Here is a 22,602-nt window from a genome sequence, read left to right as displayed (position 1 = left end):
AAACAGAGGTTTTGAGGGGCAGGGTGAGCCGGGGTGATATTGAATGGCAGTGAGAGATGGATGGGTTGAGCGGTGAGCGCCAGCACTTACATGAAACAGGAGGTCCATTCCTATCAGATACCCGCACAGACGTATGGTCAAGCCCTCCTCCCCACATTACTGCTGTGCCAGCTTGCTTCACAGCAAAACGTTGCACCATTCCCCACAACAAAACGTTGCACCATTCTCCACAACAAAATATCCTCCTCGCTTGTAACAAGTCCCGTGTATGGGTGCTTAATAAATGCAGCTTACTTATTCTGGGCTGCGTGTGTCAAATACGAAGTAGCTCCCGTCGCTGCTGTGAGGAGTTCCAGCCCGCGGGGGAAGAGGGGGAATAACGCCGAGGTTTGGAGTTAGTGACATCAATAACAGGGTCTCTGCCCCAGGGAGCCCGCGGGGCGGGGGGGGTGGCCACTAAGGCAGAGGCGTGGGGTATTCATAACTCCGCGCCCCTTATTAATTATTTGTTAACTAACGTCCCGCAAGTTTGTTGGAGGGGCTGCCTTGGTCGGTGTTGTGTTGGGTCGGGGTTGGAAGCAGCCTCTAGCCGGGGTAAGTGGAGTTGTGCAGCATGTGCTCCGGATCGCACTACTTAAGAACTTTTCTAAAGCCCAGTTTGTTTTCCTTCCTTGTTATCCATGAGCGAGGAGGTTTCGCTGCTCGCTGGCTCTAGGCGGCTGGTTCTGCCGGCAACCACTCACTCCCCTGTCTGAAGAAGGGTCTCTACTCCAGAGATGCTGCCAGAGCCGCTGAGTTTGTGTGCTTCCTCCCCTTATAATGCCCCCTCTACCAAAACCGACCGTGCCAGGTGCGACGTTCACTTTTCTTTTACTTCCAGTATTTTAGCCTCGATGAGTTGCTCGCAGGTAGGGTTTTAATCTTTGCACTCTGTTTCTGCACGATTCTTGTTGTAAATGTGTGTGCCCCGAGATAGGATCGAACCGGCGGACTATCGGATCAAGCTGTACTTTGGGATGGGAACAACTGGTCGTTGCCTCACGCAGCGCTGACCGGGGAGAGCGAGGTTGCAGAGACAATAACACAATCGGACAGATAGTCTGGAGGAGATTGCTCATCCAATTAGTTCAGTTAATGAAAGATCCCGACCTGGAGTTTCTGCTCTTAGTATGTTGTGTTAGTTCCAAAGAGCAAATGCTGAATTCTCATTGACTGCCCAGTTGAGTGGGGCCAGTGATTGAGAGGTCTTTTCTCGCTGTGTTTTCATGAATACGGTAAAGGCATATTTTAATCTCGCAACTAAACTGCCACGTAAATGGTGTTCTGAGCTATTGATCTAAATTATTATGCAAAACATATGAACAAAAGGGGAGGAGTTTTGTGTGTGTGGGGTGGGGTGGGGTGTGGGGGGGGGGGGTGGGGTTCATTTTGTGGGAGAGAAAATGAGGAAATGTTCTGAGCGTGTAAATGCAAAACACAAAATAAAGTTTCTGCTGAACTTTTTAGCAAGTGAGTAGAAAGATGCAACTGTGTGGATGGAAGGAAAGAACGTCACTCTGGCTGGGCCTGGCAGGGATTAAACAGATAGGGAGCAATGTATATTTATTTATATTACTTCACAATGTTTTCCAGTATGTTGGCATTGAGAGGAGGAGGTGATGACAATACGATTAGCCAAATTCTTCAGCTTCAGGGAGCTGAATGGAATTTGATCACGTTGATACCCTGATGATTAAATCTTTGAACAGTAATTGGGTTGGATACTGACATGTGGAAGTAATAATGAATATCAGGGCAAATACAGTAGAAGGCAAACAGGAAGTCAATGAAGCAAAGAAATATGAACAGTTACACGCAAACTTTTATAGTTTTGATATAATCCAATGTGCGGTGTCAGAGTGAGAAGATAATGCAATGAGATATTGAGATGGTATTGAGAAGAAAGTGGAGGAAAGATTGGGCAGGTTGTTAATCTGATGCAGTTTGACTTGCAAGCCAAAATTAAAATCTTAGCCTGCTGATTATGAATTGATGCAAACAAAGCTGCATTGTGTGTTTTATTTCCAATCAATGAAACTGCTTTTGATATATTTAGGGGGCATAATGTCATCCTCCAACAAGTAAGATAAACAAAGCATTAAGTGTTGCTCTTTTGATAAGCATTTGATGCTTGGGAATTTAGCTGGTGTTGCTATAATGGACAAGATTCACCTGATTGTGGAATGTGTGATTAAATGATGGTAATTATCTCTGCTACATGCCATATACATGAAGAACTGTTTCACAACAATCTGATTGATTTTGCACTTTAAGAAATCCGGTCTAATCTCAAAAAAGTCTCAATATCATTCATGCCATGATCCACGAATAATATCGACCTGAGTGTGCATGTCTTCAGGCTAAATGTCATAGAGTCATAGAGTGATACTGTGTGGAAACAGGCCCTTCGGCCCAACTTGCCCACACCGGTCAACCTCCCAACTGTCTGTGTTTGGTCCATATCCCTCCAAACCTGTCCAATCTATGCACCTGTCTAACTGTTTCTTTAACGTTGGGATAGTCCCTACATCAGCTACCTCCTCTGGCAGCTTGTTCCATACACCCACCACCCTTTGTGTGAAACAGTTGCCCCTCAGATTCCTATTAAATCCTTTCACCTTCACCTTAAACTTATGTCCTCTGGTCCTCAATTCACTAACTATGAACAAGAGTGGTGTTGTTGGTTTGGGTTTGATCTCAGGTGCATTCAAATAAATTTAAAACCTAAAGTGTATTCAGAATCAATATTTTATTTGGAACTCCAGCTATAAGCGATGTCCTTCAGAGATAATGGTCTTGTGATTTGACGATATTTTCATTATATTGGTTGGCTTCCAGGCTTACATTCCCATCAATCAAGCCTGACTTGCACACAATGGAATAAAAAGGTACGACAGATGTTGTTTTATTCCAAAGATCGACACAAAGTGCTGGAGTACCTCAGCGGGAGAAAATGGATAGGTGGAATTTTGGGTTGGGACCCTTCTTCAGATTGATTGGAGGTTGAGTGGGGGATGGGGGGGAACTGGAAGCAAGAAAAGACCAAGGCAAATCGGGGCCAGCAACAGATAACCTTGGGCAGGGTGGTTCCCTGATAGGCCGATTGTTGGCTAGGGATGGTGTGATCACAAGAGAGATACATCTTTGCAAACTGTGGAGCTAGTTTACCAACGTTTAGTGGAGAAAGGGCGACAAGGTGGGGAGGGGGCGGAGGAGAGTATATGTAAAAGTTAGCTAAAATTTATTCAACGTTCATGCTGCTGGGTTGTAAGCTACCCAAGCGATATACGAGGTGTTGTTCCTCAATTGTTGGTGCTGTTTTGACATCATGAATGATTGAAGGATATTCTCCAAACCTTCTTGGAAAAAATGCAATTGACTTTAGAGATACACGTGGAAACCGGCCCATCGGCCCACTGAATCCTTGCCGACCATTACTCACCCCATACACTAAAACTGTCCTACCCTCTAGGGACAATTTACAATTTTTACCGAAGCCAATTCACCTAGGAAACCAGAGCACCCAGGGAAAACCCACACGGTCACGGGGAGAACGTACAAACTCCGTACAGACAGCACCCATAGTCAGGATCGAACCCGGGTTTAGCACTATGAGGCAACAACTCTACCACTGCACCAACATTTTGGCATTCACAATGATTATTGATCCAATAGCATAAGGACAGATTCAATGGCTGAATTGTTATTAATATTAATGACCATTTTAGTGAGATAATAAACTTACCGTGGGTAGGATTTAAACTAACAAATAAATAACAAAGAGAAAACAAAGTCATAACAGGACAGAATCTTCATAGGGAATGGCAGGGCTCTGGAGAGTGTTGTAGTACAGAGATATCTAGGAGTGCAGGAGATTTCATAGGATGGTCAAGAAGGCTTTCGGCAGATTGGTCTTCATCAGACAGGATATTTAGTGGAGAAGATAGATACAAAATGCTGGAGTAACTCAGCGGGACAGGCAGCATTTCTGGAGAGAAGGAATGGCTGACGTTTTGGGTCGAGACCCTTCTTCAGATTGGTTAGGGATAAGGGAAACGAGAGAAATAGATGATGATGTAGAGAGATAAAGAACAATGAATGAAAGAAATGCAAAAAAGTAGCGATGATAAAGGAAACGGGTTATTGTCAGCTGTTTGTTGGGTGAAAACGAGAAGCTGGTGCATCTCGGGTGGGGGGTGGGGGGGGGGATAGAGAGAGAGGGAATGCCAGGGTTACTTGATGTTAGAGAAATCAATATATCTTTCATTCATTGTTCTTTATCTCTCTACATTATCGTCTTTATCTCTCGTTTCCCTTTCCCCTAACCAGTCTGGGGAAGGGTCTCTACCTAAAACGTCAACCATTCCTTCTCTCCAGAGATGCTGCCTGTCCCGCTGAGTTACTCCAGCTTTTTGTGTCTATTTTCTGTTTAAACCAGCATGTGCAGTTCCTTCCTACATATTGAGTAGAGAAGTTGGGGTGTTATGTTACACTTGTACAAGACTTGGTGAGGCCACATTTGGAGTATTGTGTTCAGATTTGGACACCGTGCTGCAGGAACGATGTTGTAAGCAGGAAGAGTGCAGAGCAGATTTACGAGGATGTTACAGGACTTGAATGCCTGAGCTAAAAGGGAGAGGTTAGACAGGCTCGGACCTTATTCCTTGGAACACAGGATGATGCTATAAAGGTGTATAAGATCGTGAGGGGAATAGTTGGGGGAGGTGCTCAAAGTCTTTTACCCAGAGCAGGGGAATCTAGAACCATTGGTTTAATGTGAGGGGCTGAAATTTAATATGCAGCTGAGGGGCAGCGTTTTCACACACAGGGTATGTGGAATGAGCTGCCAGAGGAGGTAGTTGAGCAGGTACAATAACAATATGTAAAAGGCATTTGGACAGGTACATGGATAGGATCGATTTAGACAGATATGGGCCAAATGCAGGCAGGTGGGTCTAGTGTAGATGGGGCATGTTGATCGGTGTGGGCAAGTTGTGTTAAAGGTCTTGTTTCTACGCTGTATGAGTCTATAAAATGTTTCATAGATTCATAAAGCACAGACACAGGCCCTTCAACCCAACTAGTCCACGCCAACAATTATACCCACCTACACTAATCGCATTTATCTGCAATTGGCCCAAATCTCTCTTTCCCATTCATGCACCTGTCCAAATGTCTTTCAAGTGTTGAGATTATACTTGCCTCTGATAGCTCGCGACATGAAAAACCTACCTGCCAGGTCCCTTTTAAATCCTTCCCCCTTGCCTCAAATCAAATGCCTTCTAGTTCCTCAACTCTGGGGAACAAACAAATATTCGGCTCTATCCATACCCCTCAGTTTTATAAACCTTTATAAGGTCACTCTTCACTCTGGGGAAAACACTCAACAATCCATTCTTTCCATATAATTCAAAGCCTCCAGTCCAAGCAACATTGCAATTCATCTTTTCCACACTCTAGTTTAATCACACCCTTTCTGTAGACCAGTGAGCAGAAATATCATATACTTCTGAAGATAGACACAAAATGCTAGAGTAACTCAGGTGGCTATATGGAAGGAGGCAGGATCTCGGGAGAGAAGGAATAGTTGCCATTTCTGGTGGAGACCCTTCATCAGACTGAGTCAGGATAGATGGAGATATGGAAGGGTAAGGTTTAAAAACGACAGATCAAAGCAGAAAATGGTCAAGGAACAGTAGAATGGATCATTGTTGGCTGAAGGGAAGCTGCACAAACAGTAAAATTAATCAGGACAGTGAAACTAGTTGGAGAACCAGGGTGGGGTAGGGGATACAATAGACAATAGGTGTAGGAGTAGGCCATTCGGCCCTTCGAGCCAGCACCGCCATTCAATGTGATTTTGGCTGATCATCCCCAATCAGTACCCCGTTCCTGCCTTCTCCCATATCCCCTGACTCCGCTATCTTTAAGAGCTTTATCTAACTCTCTCTTGAAAGTATCTAGAGAAGCAGCCTTCACCGCCCTCTGAGGAAGAGAATTCCACAGATAAACAAATCTCTGTGTGAAAAAGTGTTTCCTTGTCTCTGTTCTAAATGGCTTACCCCTTATTCTTAAACTGTGGCCTCTGGTTCTGGACTCCCCCAACATCAGGAACATATTTCCTGCCTCTAGCATGTCCAAACCCTTAATAAACTCCAGAGTATACATGGAAACATAGAAACATAGAAAATAGGTGCAGGAGCAGGCTATTCGGCCCTTCGAGCCTGCACCGCCATTCAATATGATCATGGCTGATCATCCAACTCAGTATCCTGTACCTGCCTTCTCTCCATACCTCATGATCCCTTTAGCCACAAGGGCCACATCTAACTCCATCTTAAATATAGCCAATGAACTGGCCTCAACTACATTCTGTGGCAGAGAATTCCACAGATTCACCACTCTCTGTGTAAAAAATGTTTTTCTCATCTCGGTCCTAAAAGATTTCCCCCTTATCCTTAAACTGTGAGCCCATGTTCTGGACTTCCCCAACATCGGGAACAATCTTCCTGCATCTAGCCTGTCCAACCCCTTAAGAATTTTGTACGTTTCTATAAGATCCCCCCTCAATCTTCTAAATTCTAGCGAGTACAAGCCAAGTCTATCCAGTCTTTCTTCATATGAAAGTCCTGACATCCGAGAAATCAGATACAAGCCCAGCTGCTCCATTCTATCAACATATGAGAGTCCCACCATCCTGGGAATTAACCTTGTGAACCTATGCTGCACTCCCTCAATAGCAAGAATGCCCTTCCTCAAATTTGGAGACCAAAATTGCGCACAATACTCTTGGTGTGGTCTCACTAGGGCCCTGTTCAACTGCAGAAGGGCGTATTTGTTCCTACGCTTAACTCCTCTTGTTATGAAGGCCAACATGCCTTTTGCTTTCTTCACTGCCTTCTGTACCTGCACGCTTACTTTCAGTGACTGATGAACAAAGACCCCCAGATCTCATTGTACTTCCCCTTTTCCCAACTTGACAACATTCAGATAATAATCTGCCTTCCTGTTTTTGCTACCAAAGTGGGTAACCTCACATTTATCTACATTAAACTGTATCTGCCACGCATCTGCCCACTGCCCCAACCTGTCCAAGTCACCCTGCATCGTCCTCACAGTTCACACTGCCACCCAGCTTTGTGCCATCTGTAAATTTGCTAATGTTACTTTGAATCCCTTCATTTAAATCATTAATGTATATTGTAAATAGCTGCAGTCCCAGCACCGAGCCTTGCGGCACCCCACTAGTCACTGCCTGCCATTCTAAAAGGGACACATTAATCCCTACTCTTTGTGTCCTGTTTGCCAACAATTTTTCTATCCATGTCAGCACTCTACCCCCAATACCATGTGCTCTAATTTTGCCCACTAATCTCCTATGTGGGACCTTATCAAATGCTTTCTGAAAGTCCAGGTACACTGGCTCTCCCTTGTCCATTTTCCAAGTTACCTCCTCAAAAAATTAATAAAACATGATTTCCCCTTCGTAAATCCATGCTGACTCGGACCGATCCTGTTACTGCTGAAGGGAGATGGACGGCAAGGTGCTATTTGAAGTTAGAGAAGTCAATATTAATACTGCTGGGGTGTAAACTCCCAAGCGAAATATGAGGTGCTGTTCCTCCAATTTGCGTTGGGCTTCATTCTGACAGTGGGAGTGAGAGTTAAAGTGTTTAGCAACTGGGAGATCATGTAGGCCATTTTTCCGTCAATGAGTTTGGGCAAATTGCAAAGCACACGCTATTGGATTTGGTCAGTAAAATATGTAAAATAGCCCATGTGTCCTTTATTCATTTTTTAGTTGATGCCTGCAGGCTGTGTTTCCCAAACTGAACAGTGGTGCGCACTATTCTGTTGATCAGGCACAGTAAGGATCTTCAGTCAGCAAGGTCAGGAGAGTTGCCCCAGGCCTCTGCACCCAGCATAAGCTCACCCAGCTGTGTTACTCGCGTGTGGATGTCTGCCATCTGCTGAGCTCCCTCTAACAATCAGTTGATTTTCCTCTCATCATGTTCTCCAGAGGTGGCCCCTTGCTGTGCAGCAATCCCCTCACCCTCGTGCTCTGTGTGAGACTGTGAATGCCCATGTTGCAATGTCTGACATCATACTCCCACCCATCCCCCTCCAGTCCCTGATGAGTTTTTATTACAACTTTCTCCTGCGGTCTGATTAGGCCTTTACTGTGAGTTGTCTAGGAAGGAACAGCAGATGCAGGCTTGCTCTGAAGATAGACACAAAATGCTGGAGTAACTCAGCGGGACTGGTAGCATCTAAGGAGAGAAGGAATGGGTGACGTTTTGCGTCGAGACTCTTCCTCAGACTGAGGAAGGGTCTTGACCTGAAATGTCACCCATTCCTTCTCTCCAGAGATGCCACCTGTCCCGCTGAGTTACTCCAGCATTTGTGTCTAACTTTACTGTAAGCTATGAGGCTAATGTTTTCGAAATCATGAAAGGTTTTTGATGGAGTATTAATTGGTTCCATTCACAGGAGGATTAGTCATCATAGGTCACAAGCTTAAAATTATTGTCTTGAAAATATATTTCCCCCCATGAGAGGAATGAATTGCCTGAAAGTTTACTGCAAATAGACTTGATTGGAATTTACCATTCCCAAATAGATCGGACCTATTGGTCATAAGGTCATAAGTGATAGGAGCAGAATTAGGCCATTCGGCCCAACAAATCTACTCCGCCATTCAATCATGGCTAATCTATTTTCCCCTCCTAACCCCATTCTCCTGCCTTCTCCTCTATAACCCCTGACCCTCGTACTAATCAAGAATCTATCTATCTCTGCCTTAAAAATATCCGTTGACTTGGTCTCTATTGGGGTCAGTGTGTTGGGACGAATTGTACATCTCTTCCGAAGAACTGTCACTGGAGCAAGTGTCAAATGATCTGTAAGCTATACTATTCTATGAAAGAGATTTACCCATGTTAATATGCTCATTGCAAAGCATTTGCAAAAAAGCAATCGTGAACTCTGCTAGAACCCCACTGTTTTTGGTCTGGACATAAGCTGGAGGAATATAAGGATTCCAAAAAGAGATGCCTGAAGGAGAAAGCTGTTGAATTGTTTTAATCTACTAACTTCACTGGTATAAACAGATCGAGTAAATGCACAGTCTTTTACCCAGAGTAGGGCAATCATGAGCCAGAGAACGTTGGTTTAAGTTGAGAGGGAAAATATTTAATAGGAACCTGAGGGGTAACTTTTTCACACAAACGGTGGTGGGTGTATGGAATGGGCTGCTAGAAGAAATAGTTGAGGCAGGTACTATCACATTTTAAAAACGTTTCAATAGGTACATGGATAGGATAGGTTTAGAAGGAAATGGGCCAAATGCAGGTAGGTGGGGCTGGTGTAGGTGGGGCATGTTGGTTAGTGCAGGCAAGTTGGGCCAAAGCGTTGTATGATGCTAGTGGAGTTAATATGTCATACTACACTCATCAATTTTCAAAACAAGCAAGCAAGCTGGTGCTCAAACTGCTCGTTCATGGCTACCCATTCCATCAATTACTACGTGGTTGCTTTGGAGATAAGGTGTTCAGGAAAGACTGAAGAAGGGTCCCGCCAATTCCTTCTCTCTATTGATGCTGCCTCACCTGCTGAGTTACTCCAACTCTTTGTGTCCACCTCCTACCCATTTCCTATCCATGTACTTGTCCAAATGCCTTTTAAATGTTGATATAGTTTCTTCCTCAACTGCCTCCTCTGGCAGCTCATTCCACATGCCCACTACCCCCGTGTGAAATATTCTCATTAAATCTTTCCCCTTTCACTTTAAACCTATGTTCCCTGTTTTCTCCATTCCCCTATTCTGGTTAAAAGACTTTGAGAATCTACCCATCTCTATTCCCCTCATGACCTTCTACACCTCTATAAAATCACCACTCATCCTCCTGTTCTCCAAGGAGACCAGTCCGAGCCTGCCCAACCTCTCCCTTTAGCTCAGGTCCAAGTCCCGGCAACAAACTCAAATCTTCAGTGCACGCTTTCCAGCTTGATAACATCTTTCCTATAGCAGGGTGACCAGATGAGCACAATACTCCAACTGTGGCCTAACTAGTGCCTTGTACAGCTGTAACATAACATCCCAACTTCTACAGTCAATACCCTGACTGATGAAGGCCAATGTGCTGAAAGCCGCCTTGACCACCCTATCTACCTGTGGCTTCACTTGCAAGGAACTATGTACCTGAACCCCTAGATCCCTCTGCTCTACAACAGTCCCCAAGGCCTGTTATTCACTATGAAGGTCCTGCCCTAGTTAGACTTCCCAAAATTGCACACCTCACCTTTATCTGCATTAAACTATTAACCACAGGTGAGGAAACTCTTGACCTTTTACCCCGTCCCACCCTTCAGTGACCCAAAAAGTTTTTCCCTATGAAGCAGCAATTTGCTTGCACCTGTTCCAGTCGAGTGGAATACGCTGAGTGTGCAAAATTAGCTTTCCTTTACTTGCGGAAACAAAGCCCTTGCTTGGTGCCACTATAATTTAGCAATGTTACAAAATTTTGAGATTTTAAAAATCAAGTCTGCAATTTATCCCATCAGATAAAGCATAAAAATAAGTTTAATTTGACACCTAATTCACTTTCACACCTTCAGTATTAAAAAAATTATGGCCATTTCCATACTCGGAAATTAGCATCTTGTTCCCTATGGCTTTTCCATTGACTTAACACAAAAGCTGTGATCAAGGACAGTCAAAAGCCCATAACTTTCTTAAAAATTAAGAGAACTGAATGAAATTTTCAGTTATTATAGATTGAAGCATTCTGAAGCAAATGTGAAACAATTTTACTTGGATGACCTGAAATTAAAGCATATAATTAGTTAGTTACCCAATTGTAGCTAATTACAAAATTCAATTAATAGATCTAAACATCTATCCATTTCTTAAGAAAAGATTAACATTTTTAAAAAGCCTAATTGTCCAAATAACATTCACACAAGAATTAACAATATAACATGATTTTAAAATCTCATTGTCATGAATTTATAGGCCAAATGGAAGGAATTTAGTGTTTAATTCCTGTAAATGAATGGGCATTTAAATCATCTTGCGAGTGGGATTTTGTGGAATGCGCTGGTTTGGAACTTTGCGGTTGCAGTGAATTTAAACCCCATATCGGCAGGAAAAAGACTGCCGGTTCGTATATTTACATAATGACATTTTCACAACGTGAAATTTTGATTAAAGGCATCCTAAGAAGCAAGTTTATATGAAAAGTTAAACGACATACCTTGCCTTGTCCCCTACGTGAGATCCGTCCCGTTGACGGCATTTGAAGATGATTTTAATTTTACTCCAACAATTAAATTATCCAGCGCTAATTTTAATAAACTGAATAAAACGGCAGTCAAAGCGATTTTTCTTTAGCAACTAAACAGCCTGACAGAGATCGATTTGAATAGGCTGCAGAAAAATCGCATTTTAAACCCGCCCCCTCTCAAAGACGCCAAAGTCGCGCACACGGGCAGTGGCAGAACTGCAGCACCGCTGAGGGTAAGTTTTGTAACATACCTATATAATTCATCCCACTCTGCCTTTCTGAGTTCTCCTGTACTATTACAATGAGACCTGATGTAGGCTTGAGGAACAGCGCCGTATTAAACTGTACAACTTCAGGTGACTTGATATTGCTTAATGCACCAGTTGTCAAGCTGGGATATTGGCTCGCCGCTCTTTTTTTTTTGACCTGCCAGGATTCCCGCTCTACATGTCACAACTCCCACATTCTTTTGTCTCTTCCTCTCTCCAGACCGAATAAGGACAGAGTTCCCCTGGTCCTCACCTTTCACCTCACCAGCCTCCGCATCCAACACATCATCATCGGACATTTCCGTCACCTCCAATGTGATGCCACCACCAGTCACACCTTCCTATCCTCACCCCTTTCTGCTTCCACAGGGGCCACTCCCTCCACAACTCCTTGGTTCACTCATCCCTTCCCACATAAATCATCCCCTCTCGCTTTTCTTCATCTCTGTCTTCATTACAGTGGACTGACTACTGACTGAAGAAGGGTCTTGACCCGAAACATCACCCATTCTTTCTCTCCAGAGATGCTGCCTGTCTTGCTGAGTTACTCCAGCTTTTTGTGTCTATCTTTGGTTTAAACCTGCATCTGCAGTTCCTTCCTACAAAAGACTACTGACTGACATCTACTGCAAACCTACCGACACCCTCAGTTATCTGGACTACACTTCCTCCCACCCTGCCTCATGGAAACGTTATCCCCTCTACTCTATTCCTCATCTATGCCGCATCTGATCCCAAGATGAGGCTTTCCATTCAAGGATATTCGAGATACTCTCACTCTTTGTTGATGGTGGATCCCCCCAGATGTCAGATAGATCCCTCACCCGCGTCTCTTCTGTGTCCAGTAGATCTGAATGCGCTCCCACTTCCACTCTGGAAGCAACAAGGATAGAGATCTCTAGTCATCCCCTTTCACCTTCAGCATCCACCACACCATCCTCCAACAGGATCCCATCACTAGTCACATCTTCCCATCTTCACCCCTTTCCACCTTCTACAGAGACCGTTCCCTCCACAAATCCTTGGTTCACACATCTGTTCACTCATCCTCCTGCAACTGCGCCAATATATCCTCTCTTGCCTGTGTCCATGGACTCCAGTAGTCCTTCCAGGTGAAACAGAGGTTCACGTGCACCGCCTCTAACCTGTGTTCCCATTGTGGACCCCTGTACATCGACGAGACCAAGCATAGACTCAGCGAGCGTTTTGTCGAACACTTGTGCTTGGTCTGCCAAGGCCAATCTGATCGTCCAGTTGCTAACCATTTTAATTCTGTTCTGGGCCTCCTCCATTGCCTGAGTGATGCCACACGCAAACTGGAGGAACAGCATCTCGTATTCCGCATGCGCAACTTGCAACCCAGCAGTGAGAACATTCAATTCTCTATCTTTAGGTAAACCCTCACATCCATCCGCCTGCACTTTCTCCCCCACATCCCTTTACTTCCCCACCAACTTCCCTCACCCCCCTCCTCTGTGCCCCACGGGGATTCACACCTATTTCTTACGTTGCCTTCCTGCATTGAGGACAATCCCAAGAGATTTCATAAATATATAAAGGAGAAAAGGGTAACTAGACAGAGAGTGGGACCTCTCAGGAATCAAGTCGGTCAACTCTGTGTGGAGCCACAGGAGATGGGCAAGGTCCTCAATGAGTATTTCTCTCTTGTTTTTACCGTGGAGAAAGACACGAGGACAGGGGAACTTGGGCCAGTCAATGGAAGTGTCTTGAAAACAGTCAGTGCTAGAGTCAAAGAGGTGCTGAAGGTCCTGATACATGTTAAGGTAGACAAATCTCCAGGTCCTGAGCAGTTATATCCAAGAACATTGCGGGAAACCAGAGAGGAAATTGCGGGAACCCTGGCTGAAATTTACGAGTCGTCTTTAAATACAGGAGAGGTGTCGGAAGACTGGAGGGTGGTGAATATTGTACCTCTATTCAAGAAGGGCTGTGGGGAAAATGCTGGGAACTATAGGCCAGATAGCTTAACATCTGTAGTTGGCAAGTTACTAGAGAGTATTCTGGGGGATAGGGTATACATGCACTTAGATGGACAAGGGCTGATTAGGGATAGTCAACATGGTTTTGTACGTGGGAGGTTGTGTCTCACAAATCTGATTGAGTTTTTAGAAGATGTGACCAAAAAGGTTGATGAGGGCAGAGCTGTAGATGTTGTATACATGGACTTCAGTAAGGCGTTTGACAAGGTTCCGCATGGCAGGCTGCTCTGGAAGGTTAGATCGCATGGGATCCAAGGAGAGATAGCTGAATGGATAGCAAATTGGCTCCAAGGAAGGAAGCAGAGTGTGATAGTGGAAGGTTGCTCCTCGGACTGGATGCCTGTGACTAATGGTGTGCCTCAGGGTTTGGTGCTGGGCCCGTTACTGTTTGTCATCTACAGCAATGATTTGGATGAGAACATACATGGCAAGATTCGCAAATTTGCTGATGATACAAAAGTGGGTGGTTTTGCAGATAGTGAAGATGGTTGTGAAAAATTGCAACAAGATCTTGATCGATTGGGCAGGTGTGTTGTAGAGCAGAGGGATCTAGGAGTGCAGATGCATGGTTCCCTGAAGGTGGCGTCACAGGTAGATAGGGCGGTTAAAAAGGCTTTTGGCACATTGGGCACATCAGTATTGAGTACAGAAGTTGGGAGGTCATGTTGCAGTTGTATAAGACGTTGGTTTCAAAGGTCTTTTATTGTCACGGATACCAATCATGGCACAGTGATATGCGAATTATCATACAGCCATACGAACAAAAAAGCAACAAGACACACAATTACATAAAAGTTAACATAAACATCCACCACAGCAGATTCCCCACATTCCTTATTAAGATTCAAGATTCAAGAGAGTTTATTGTCATGTGTCCCAGATAGGACAATGCAATTCTTGCTTTGCTTCAGCACAACAGAATATAGAAGTCATGAATACAGAACAGATCAGTGTGTCCATATACCATTGTATAAATATAATGAATAAATAAAACAGATAAAGTGCAAATAAACAGATAATGGGCTATTAATGTTTGTTTCAGGAGTTCAATAGTGTGATGGCTGTGGGGAAGTAGCTGTTCCTGAACCTGGTCGTTGCAGTCTTCAGGCTCCTGTACCTTCTACCTGAAAGTAGCGGGGAGATGAGTGTGTGGCCAGGATGGTGTGGGTTCTTGATGATGCTGCCAGCCTTTTTGAGACAGCGACTGCGATAGATCTCCTCGATGGAAGGAAGGTCAGAGCCGATGATGGACTGGGCAGTGTTTACTACTTTTTGTAGTCTTTACCGCTCCTGGACGCTCAAGTTGCTGAACCAAGCCACGATGCAACCGGTCAGCATGCTCTCTACTGTGCACCTGTAGAATTTAGAGAGAGTCCACCTTGACAAACGGACTCTCTGTAATCTTCTCAGGAAGTAGAGGCGCTGATGTGCTTTCTTTATGATTGCATCAGTGTTCTCGGACCAGGAGAGATCTTCAGAGATGTGCACGCCCAGGAATTTGAAGCTCTTGACCCTTTCCACCATCGACCCATTGATATAAACGGGACTGTGGGTCCCCATCCTACCCCTTCCAAAGTCCACAATCAGTTCCTTGGTTTTGCTGGTGTTGAGGGCCAGGTTATTGTGCTGGCACCATTTGGTCAGTTGGTCGATCTCTCTTCTATACTCTGACTCGTCCCCATCAGTGATACGTCCCACAACAGTGGTGTCGTCAGCGAACTTGATGATAGAGTTTGCACTATGACCAGCTACGCAGTCATGAGTATAGAGTTAGTACAGCAGGGGGCTGAGCATGCACCTTGAGGTGCTCCCGTGCTGATTGTTATCGAGGCTGACATCTTTCAACCAATTCGAACAGTCTGTGGTCTGTGAATGAGGAAGTCGAGGATCCAATTGCAGAGAGACGCGCAGAGACCCAGGTAGCGAATCATTTCTGGGCACCATGTTATAGGAAAGATGTTGTCAAGCTAGAAAGGGTATGGAGAAGATTTACGAGGATGTGGCCAGGACTAGAGGGTCTGAGCTACAGGGAAAAGTTGAGTAGGCTGGGACTCTATTCCTTGGAGAGCAGGAGGATGAGGGGTCATCTTCTAGAGGCGTATAAAATCATGGGAGAAATAGTTTGGGTAGATTCACTTGCCCAGAGTAGATGAATTGAGGACCAGAGGACATAGATTTTCGATGAAGGGGAAAAGATTTATTAGGAATCTGAGGAGTAACTTTTTCACACAAAGTGTGGTGGGTGTATGGAAAAAGTTGTCAGAGGAGGTAGTTGAGGCAGGGACTATCAAAACATTTAAGAAACAGTTAAACAGGTACATGGATAGGATAGGTTTGAAGGGATAAGGAACAAATACAGGCAGGTGGGACCAGTTTAGCTTGGACATGTTGGCGGGTATGGGCAAGTTGGGTGAAGGGCCTGTTTCCACTCTGTATCACTCTATGACTCTATGACCTGCATTTCTTACTCTGGCTTCACTAATTCCGACACTTCATTCCTTTTGTCACGCTTTTATTTCATCTCTAGCCTATAGAGTCATACATCCTGGAAACAGGCCCTTCCACCCAACTTGCCCATCCCGACCAACATGCATTAGTCCCACCTGCCTGTGTTTGGCTCATATCCCTCCAAGATCCCTCCTTTTTGCTTTTGTATACTTTTGGGGAAATAACCCTGCAAGAGAAAGTAGCGGCAACTGGGTCTGTGGTAGAAGATCTGGCTCCGCGGAACAACAGGTTAATTAGAATATAAAACGGACAGCAGAGGAACGAGTTCTTCAACTCACATGTCCATGCTGAACATGATTCCAAACTAAACTAATCTCTAAGGTAGACAAAATTGCTGGAGAAACTCATGGAGCGAAGGAAACAGGAGAAGGATTTCGGCCCGAAACATGCCTATTTCCTTCGCTCCATAGATGCTGCCGCACCCGCTGAGTTTCTCCAGCAATTTTGTCTACCTTCGATTTTCCAGCATCTGCAGTTCCTTCTTGAACACTAAACTAATCGTAACTCATTTTTTCCTCTGTACATACCTAATTAAGCTTTTACTATCCTGCATTATATTCTTGGCTAGCTTACCTCATCTTTTCTCCCTGTATTGCCTTTTTAGTTATCTTCTGTTGCTCTTTAAATATTACCCAATGCTCTGGCTTCCCACTCATCTTTGCTATGTTGTACTTCTTCTCTTTTATTTTTATACTGTCCCTGACTTCTCTTGTCAGCCACGGTTGCCCCTTACTCCCCTTGGAATCTTTCTTCCTCTTTGGAATGAGCTAATCCTGCACGTTCTGTATTCTTCCCAGAAATACCTGCCGTTGTTGTTCCACTGTCATCACTCGCTAGGGTGTCTTTCCAGTCAACTTTGGCCAACTCCTCCCTCATGTGGGAGGAAAGTAAAGATCTTGGAGAAAAACCATTAGCTTTATCAACTGCCTTGCCATCAACATTGATCAGAAAGTCAGCTGGATCAGCTGAGTAAATACTGTGCTTAATAGTGCAGGCAGAAGACTGGATTTCTGCAGCAAGTGACTTGCCTCCGAAAGGGCGTGTCCCACCAGCATGCGACTGCATGCGGCAAGCGCAACCTAACATGGTCGCTTGAGCCATACGGCCTCGCGGGGCCGGTCCCACTTCGATCGCCGGAGCCGTATGGAGTTGTGCGGGGCTGGTCCCGACATCGCGCGGGGCTCCGAAAAACTGACACTGTCCAAAAATTCCGCGCGGCAAAGGACTGTCGGCCCGCAGCGGCATTGAGACCGTATGCAGCGCCTTGACGGGCGTACGCAGCGTCTCGATGCCGTACGCAGTGTCTTGACACCGTACGCAGCGTCTTGACGGCTTACGCCTAGCGCGTTGCATTGCGCGATGATGTCACCGCCCGGCATGCCATTGCGCGATGACGTAACCGACCGACGCCATGCGAAGTCCAAATTCAGTCGGCCCGCCTCCTGCCCAGCTGATTGGTGAGTATGATGTTGGGACCAGTCCCGCACAACTCCAGACGGCTGCGCGGTTGGAAGTGGGACCGGCCCCGCGAGGCCGTACGCCTCAAGCCACCACGTTTGGTCGCGCTAGACGCATGCAATCGCATGCTGGTGGGACAGGCCCTTTACACCAGGGCTAAATTGGGAATATGAATACATTCTACTTGCCTGGATAAGTGCAGCTCCAATAACCCTGCACCCTACCACTACAGTGGCGTAGCAGTAGAGCTACTGCCTTACAGGGCCAGCGACCTGGGTTGATGCTGACCACAGGTGTTGTCTGTATGGAGTTTGTACGTTCACCCCATGACATGCGTGGGTTTTCTTCAAGATCTTTAGTTTCATCCCACACTTCAAAGATGTACAGGTTTATAGGTTAATTAGTTTGGTATAATTCTAAATTGTTCCTAGTGTGTGTACGATAATGTTAGTGTGCGGGGATCGCTGGTCGGCGTGGACTCAGTGGGCCGAGGGGACCTGTTTCCACACTGTTTCTCTAAACTAAACTAATTTTGACATTGGACACAAAATGCTGGAGTAACTCAGCAGGATAGGCAGCTTCTCTGAAGCAAAGGAATGGGTGACGTTTCAAGTCGAGACCCTTATTCAGACATGTCAGGGGAGAAGGAGATACATAGATAAGGAAGTGTACGGTGTGAAAACAGGACAAAGGGAATGGAGATCAAGGAAACAGTCGAATAGATCATTGCTAGTGACAACAAAGCAAACAGAGATAAAATGCAGTCGGAGATAGTAAGACTGGTCGGATAACTCAGAAGAGGAAGGGACGGAGAGAGAGAGAGAGAGGGAAAGCAAGGACTACCTGAAGTTAGAGAAATTAATGTTCATACCACTGGGGTGTAGGCTGCCCAAACAAAATATGAGGTGCTGTTCCTCCAATTTGCACTGGGCCTCACTCTGACAGTGGAGGAGGCCCAGGACAGAAAGGTCAGTGTGTGAATGAGAGGGTGAGTTAAAATGCTGAGCAACCGAGCGATCAGGTAGGTTTAGGCAGATGGAGTGGAGGTGTTCATTGAAACGATCGGCAAGCCTGCTCTTGATCTCACCGATATAGAGCACCTGAAACAACAGATACAGTAGATGAGGTTGGAGGAGGTGCAAGTGAACCTTGGCCTCACCTGATAAGATTATCGGGGTCCTTGAACGGAGCCGAGGGGGGAGGTAAAGGGACAGGCATCTACTGCGGTTGCAACAAACACTACAGGATCTTGTCCAGTTCATCATGACAATGAAGGAGAAATGCAGCTTCTTCGGATGCCTGAATGGTCAGAACAGCCGTTGGAGACGCCAAAAGAATGGTCTACCACAGGGTCAGTGTCCTTGCCCCAACGTTGTTCAATATATACAGTACACCAATGACCAACCCATCACCCCGAATACTAGGTTGTTTCTGTATGCCAATAACTTATGCATCGCAACACAATCCTCAGACTTCAGCCAGATTGAAACTGTACTAGAGGCTGCTCTGCAGAATATGACACCATACTACCAACACAACTCCCTGCGCCCAAACCCAACAAAAATGCAAAACGCAGCTTTCCACCTCCGGAACGTGGATGCAAAACATCAACCGCAGGTGCGATGGAATGAAGTCCTGTTGGAACACCGTAAAGCTCCAAACTATCTAGGTGTGGTCCTCGATCGCACGTTATCATATCGCCAACATGTCAACACCCAGAACAATGTCATCTTAAAATTGGCAAACAGCTCATTTGGAAGTGACCCAACAACAATCCGCACTGTAGCCCTGGCGCTCCGTTTGTCCGTGGCAGACTATGCAAATCCCGCCTGGAGCCGCTCTAAACATGCACGCAAGATGGACTCTGCATTGAACACTGCCTGCAGGAAAATTACAGGATGCCTGAAGCCGACAAAGATTGAACATCTGTACGAGCTGGCTGGCATCGACGAAGCATCTTGAAGATGTGATCGGGCAGCTGCTGTAGAACGCTTCAATGCGGACACAGACCCCCATCACCCCTTGCCCAATCACAAACATGCCAAGAAACGCCTGAAGAGTTGTAACAGCTTCATGAAACTAGAGCCAACCGTGCCAGGCACCAAAACCAAACAACAGATGGCACCAGGACACCACCTGCCTTATACTACCTGGAAAGCCCTAAACCACCTCCGCACTGGAGTGGGACGCTGCGGACTCAACCTGAAGAAGTGGGGCCTCTCGGACTCTGACAAGTGCAACTGTGGAGAGGTTGAGGCATGCACTGCAGGCGATCTCCGCGGAGGCACAGATGTGACACTGGCTGCGGCAATGCGATGGCAGAACATCGCCTGTCACACGAGCGAACCAAAGCAGGGGAAGGTACCTGGGGAGGGGGTGTTTTATGTGGGAAGGGATGAGTTAACCAGGGAGTTGTGGTGGGAACAGTCTCTGCAGAAAGGGGTGGAGAAGGGAATATGTGGCTAGTGGGATCCTGTTGGAGGGAGCGAGAATGTCGGAGGATTATGTGCTGTATGTGATGCTGATGGGATGGAAGGTGAGGACTAGGGGGACTCTGTCCCTGTTACGAATGGGGGAGGGGGAGCAAGAGCGGAGCTGCGGGAGACCCTAGTGATGGCCTCATCTATAATGGAAGTCCCCTAAAGAATGGGGATATCTCGGATGACCTAGTATGGAACACCTCATCTTGGGCTCAGATGCGGCATACACAGAGGAATTGTCTGTCTGTCCCTCTACCTCCCCCCTCTACTCCATCCTCAACAATAATTTCAGGCGAGGCAGAGGTTCTCTAGCACCTTGAACAACCTCATCTACTGTATCCACTGTTCCAGGTATGTTCCAGATAAGGGAAGAGCAGGACTGGCAGCTGAATATTCCGGGGTACAGGAGCTTCAGGAGAGATAGGGATGAGGGAAAAAGAGGAGGAGGGGTTGCTTTGTTGGATAAGGAGGTGCAATTCCTCAAAAGTGTTCAGGAGAGTTTTCTTAAACAGTATGTTGGGGACCCCACATGTGCAAGGGCCACGCTGGATCTAGTATTGGGAAATTGGGAAGGGGCAATTGAATGAAGTGTGTGTGGAGGAGCCTTTTGTGACCAGTGACCACAGTTCGATTAGGTTTAAGATAGTTATGGATAAGGACGGAGAGGGTCCACGTGTTAAAATGCTCAACTGGGGTAAGGCCAACTTTGAGGGTATGAGAGAAGGTCTCGCTCAAGTTGGCTGGAGCAGGTTATTAGAGGGGAAAGGAACATGGGCCAAGTGGGATGTTTTTAAAAGGTTGCTGAAGAAAGCTCAGGATGTGTACGTCCCCGTTAGAATGAAAGGTGAAGCAGCTGGGATCAAGTGCATCCCTGGAGGAGTTTCGGGAACTATGGAGTAAACTCAAAAATCAGAAGGGCAAAAAGGGGCAAGGAAATAGTTCTGGTGATTAGCATTAAGGACAATCCCAAAAGATTTGATAAATACCTAAGGGGGTAAAGGATAACTAGAGAGAAAGCTCTCAGGAATCAAAGCGGTCACCTCTGTGTGGAGCCACAGGAAATGGGCAATGTCAACAATGAGTATTTCTCCTCTGTATTTACCGAGTGGTTTAATGTATGTCCTGTAGTAGGATGGAGAAACTTGGGGCAGTGAATGGAAGTATCTTGAGAGCTGTCAGGGTTACTGTCGAAGAAGTACTGAAGGTACTGTTGTGTATGAAGGTAGACAAATCTCCAGGGCCTGATCAGATGTATCTGAGGACATTGCGGGAAACTGGAGAGGAAATTGTGGGAGCCCTGGTTGAAAGTTACGAGTCATCCTTAAATACAGGAGAGGTGGCAAATGTTGTGCCTCTATTCAAGAAGGGCTGCAGGGAAAATGCTGGGAAATATAGACCAGTGAGCTCAACATCTGTAGTTGGTAAATTACTGGAGATTATTCTGAGGGATAGTTTATACAGGCATCTGGATGGCAAAGGCTGATTAGGGATAGTCAACATGGTTTTATATGTGTGAGGTCGTGCCTCACAAATCTGATTTTTTTGAAGACGTGACCAAAAATGTTGATGAGGGCAGAGATGTGGATGTTGTATACATGGACTTCAGTGAGGCATTCGACAAGGTTCCACATGGTAGGCTGTTCTGGAAGGCTAGATCGTATGGGATCCAAGGAGAGATAGCTGAATGGATAGCAAAATGGCTCCATGAAAGGGCAGAGGGTGATGGTGGAAGGTTGCTTCTTGGACTGGAGGCCTGTGACTAGTGGTGTGCCTCAGGGTTCGATGCTGGACCCGTTACAGTTTGTCATTGAAATCAACGATTTAGATGAGAACATACATCGCAAGATTAGCATGTTTGCTGATGTCACAAAAGTGAGTGGTTTTGCAGATAGTGAAGATGGTTGTGAAAGATTGCAGCAGGATCTTGATCGATTGGCCAGGTGGGCTGAGGAATGGTTGATGGAATTTAAAACGGAGAAGTGCTGCATTTTGGGACGTCGAACAAGGGCAGGACCTACATAGTAATGTGACCCCAGCTCTTCCCCACTCTCACTATGGTCCTCATACCCCCTGCCTCCCTGACCACCCACTACCCCCCCACCAGACATCGTCTTGGCCCCAATCCACACACCTGCCTTCCTCCGGCCCCAACCCCCATCCTTGCCGTGTGTTCACCATCCCCCCCTGACCTCCCCCTCTCCGATACCGAACGGTCTGTCCTCAGCAGAGGCCTCACCTCCGTCCTCACCTCAATGAGTTCCGCGCCCGCCACGATGTGGAGCTCTTCTTCCATCGCCTCCGCCTCCCAGCGTTCTTCCATGGGAAGGAGTCCTCGCCCCCCAATGATAACCCCTTCTCCTGTCTCCAACGGACCCCCTCCTCTTGGACTCCCCCTCATGGCCATCTACCAGCTTTAGACCTTTTTATTTTAAACTGCCGTCGCGACATCAACCGCCTCAACTTCTCCACTCCCCTGTCTCACTCCAACCTCTCATCCCCTGAACGTACAGCCCTCCACTCACTCTGCAACAACCCAGACTGGGTGATCAAACCAGCCGACAAG

General features: G+C 46.0%; 1 protein-coding gene across 4 annotated transcripts in view; it reads left to right on the top strand.

Annotated features, from left to right (window-relative positions):
* The first annotated feature begins 298 nt into the window (after window positions 1-298).
* The window catches only part of slc16a12 (solute carrier family 16 member 12), a 107,297-nt gene continuing 84,993 nt past the window's right edge, over window positions 299-22,602 (top strand). For 3 of the 4 annotated variants that reach the window (XM_033033552.1, XM_033033553.1, XM_033033549.1), the window contains exon 1: window positions 777-908. The gene's annotated coding sequence lies outside the window, so the exon portion shown is untranslated. Of the gene's footprint in view, window positions 595-776; window positions 909-22,602 lie in introns of those variants that run through there. The other variant, XM_033033551.1, reaches the window with a different exon arrangement.

The sequence above is a fragment of the Amblyraja radiata genome, chromosome 15, assembly GCF_010909765.2.
Source record: "Amblyraja radiata isolate CabotCenter1 chromosome 15, sAmbRad1.1.pri, whole genome shotgun sequence".
NCBI lineage: Eukaryota > Metazoa > Chordata > Chondrichthyes > Rajiformes > Rajidae > Amblyraja > Amblyraja radiata.
The sequence above is the reverse complement of the archived record's forward strand: the minus strand, read 5'-3'. Positions and strand labels throughout refer to the sequence as shown.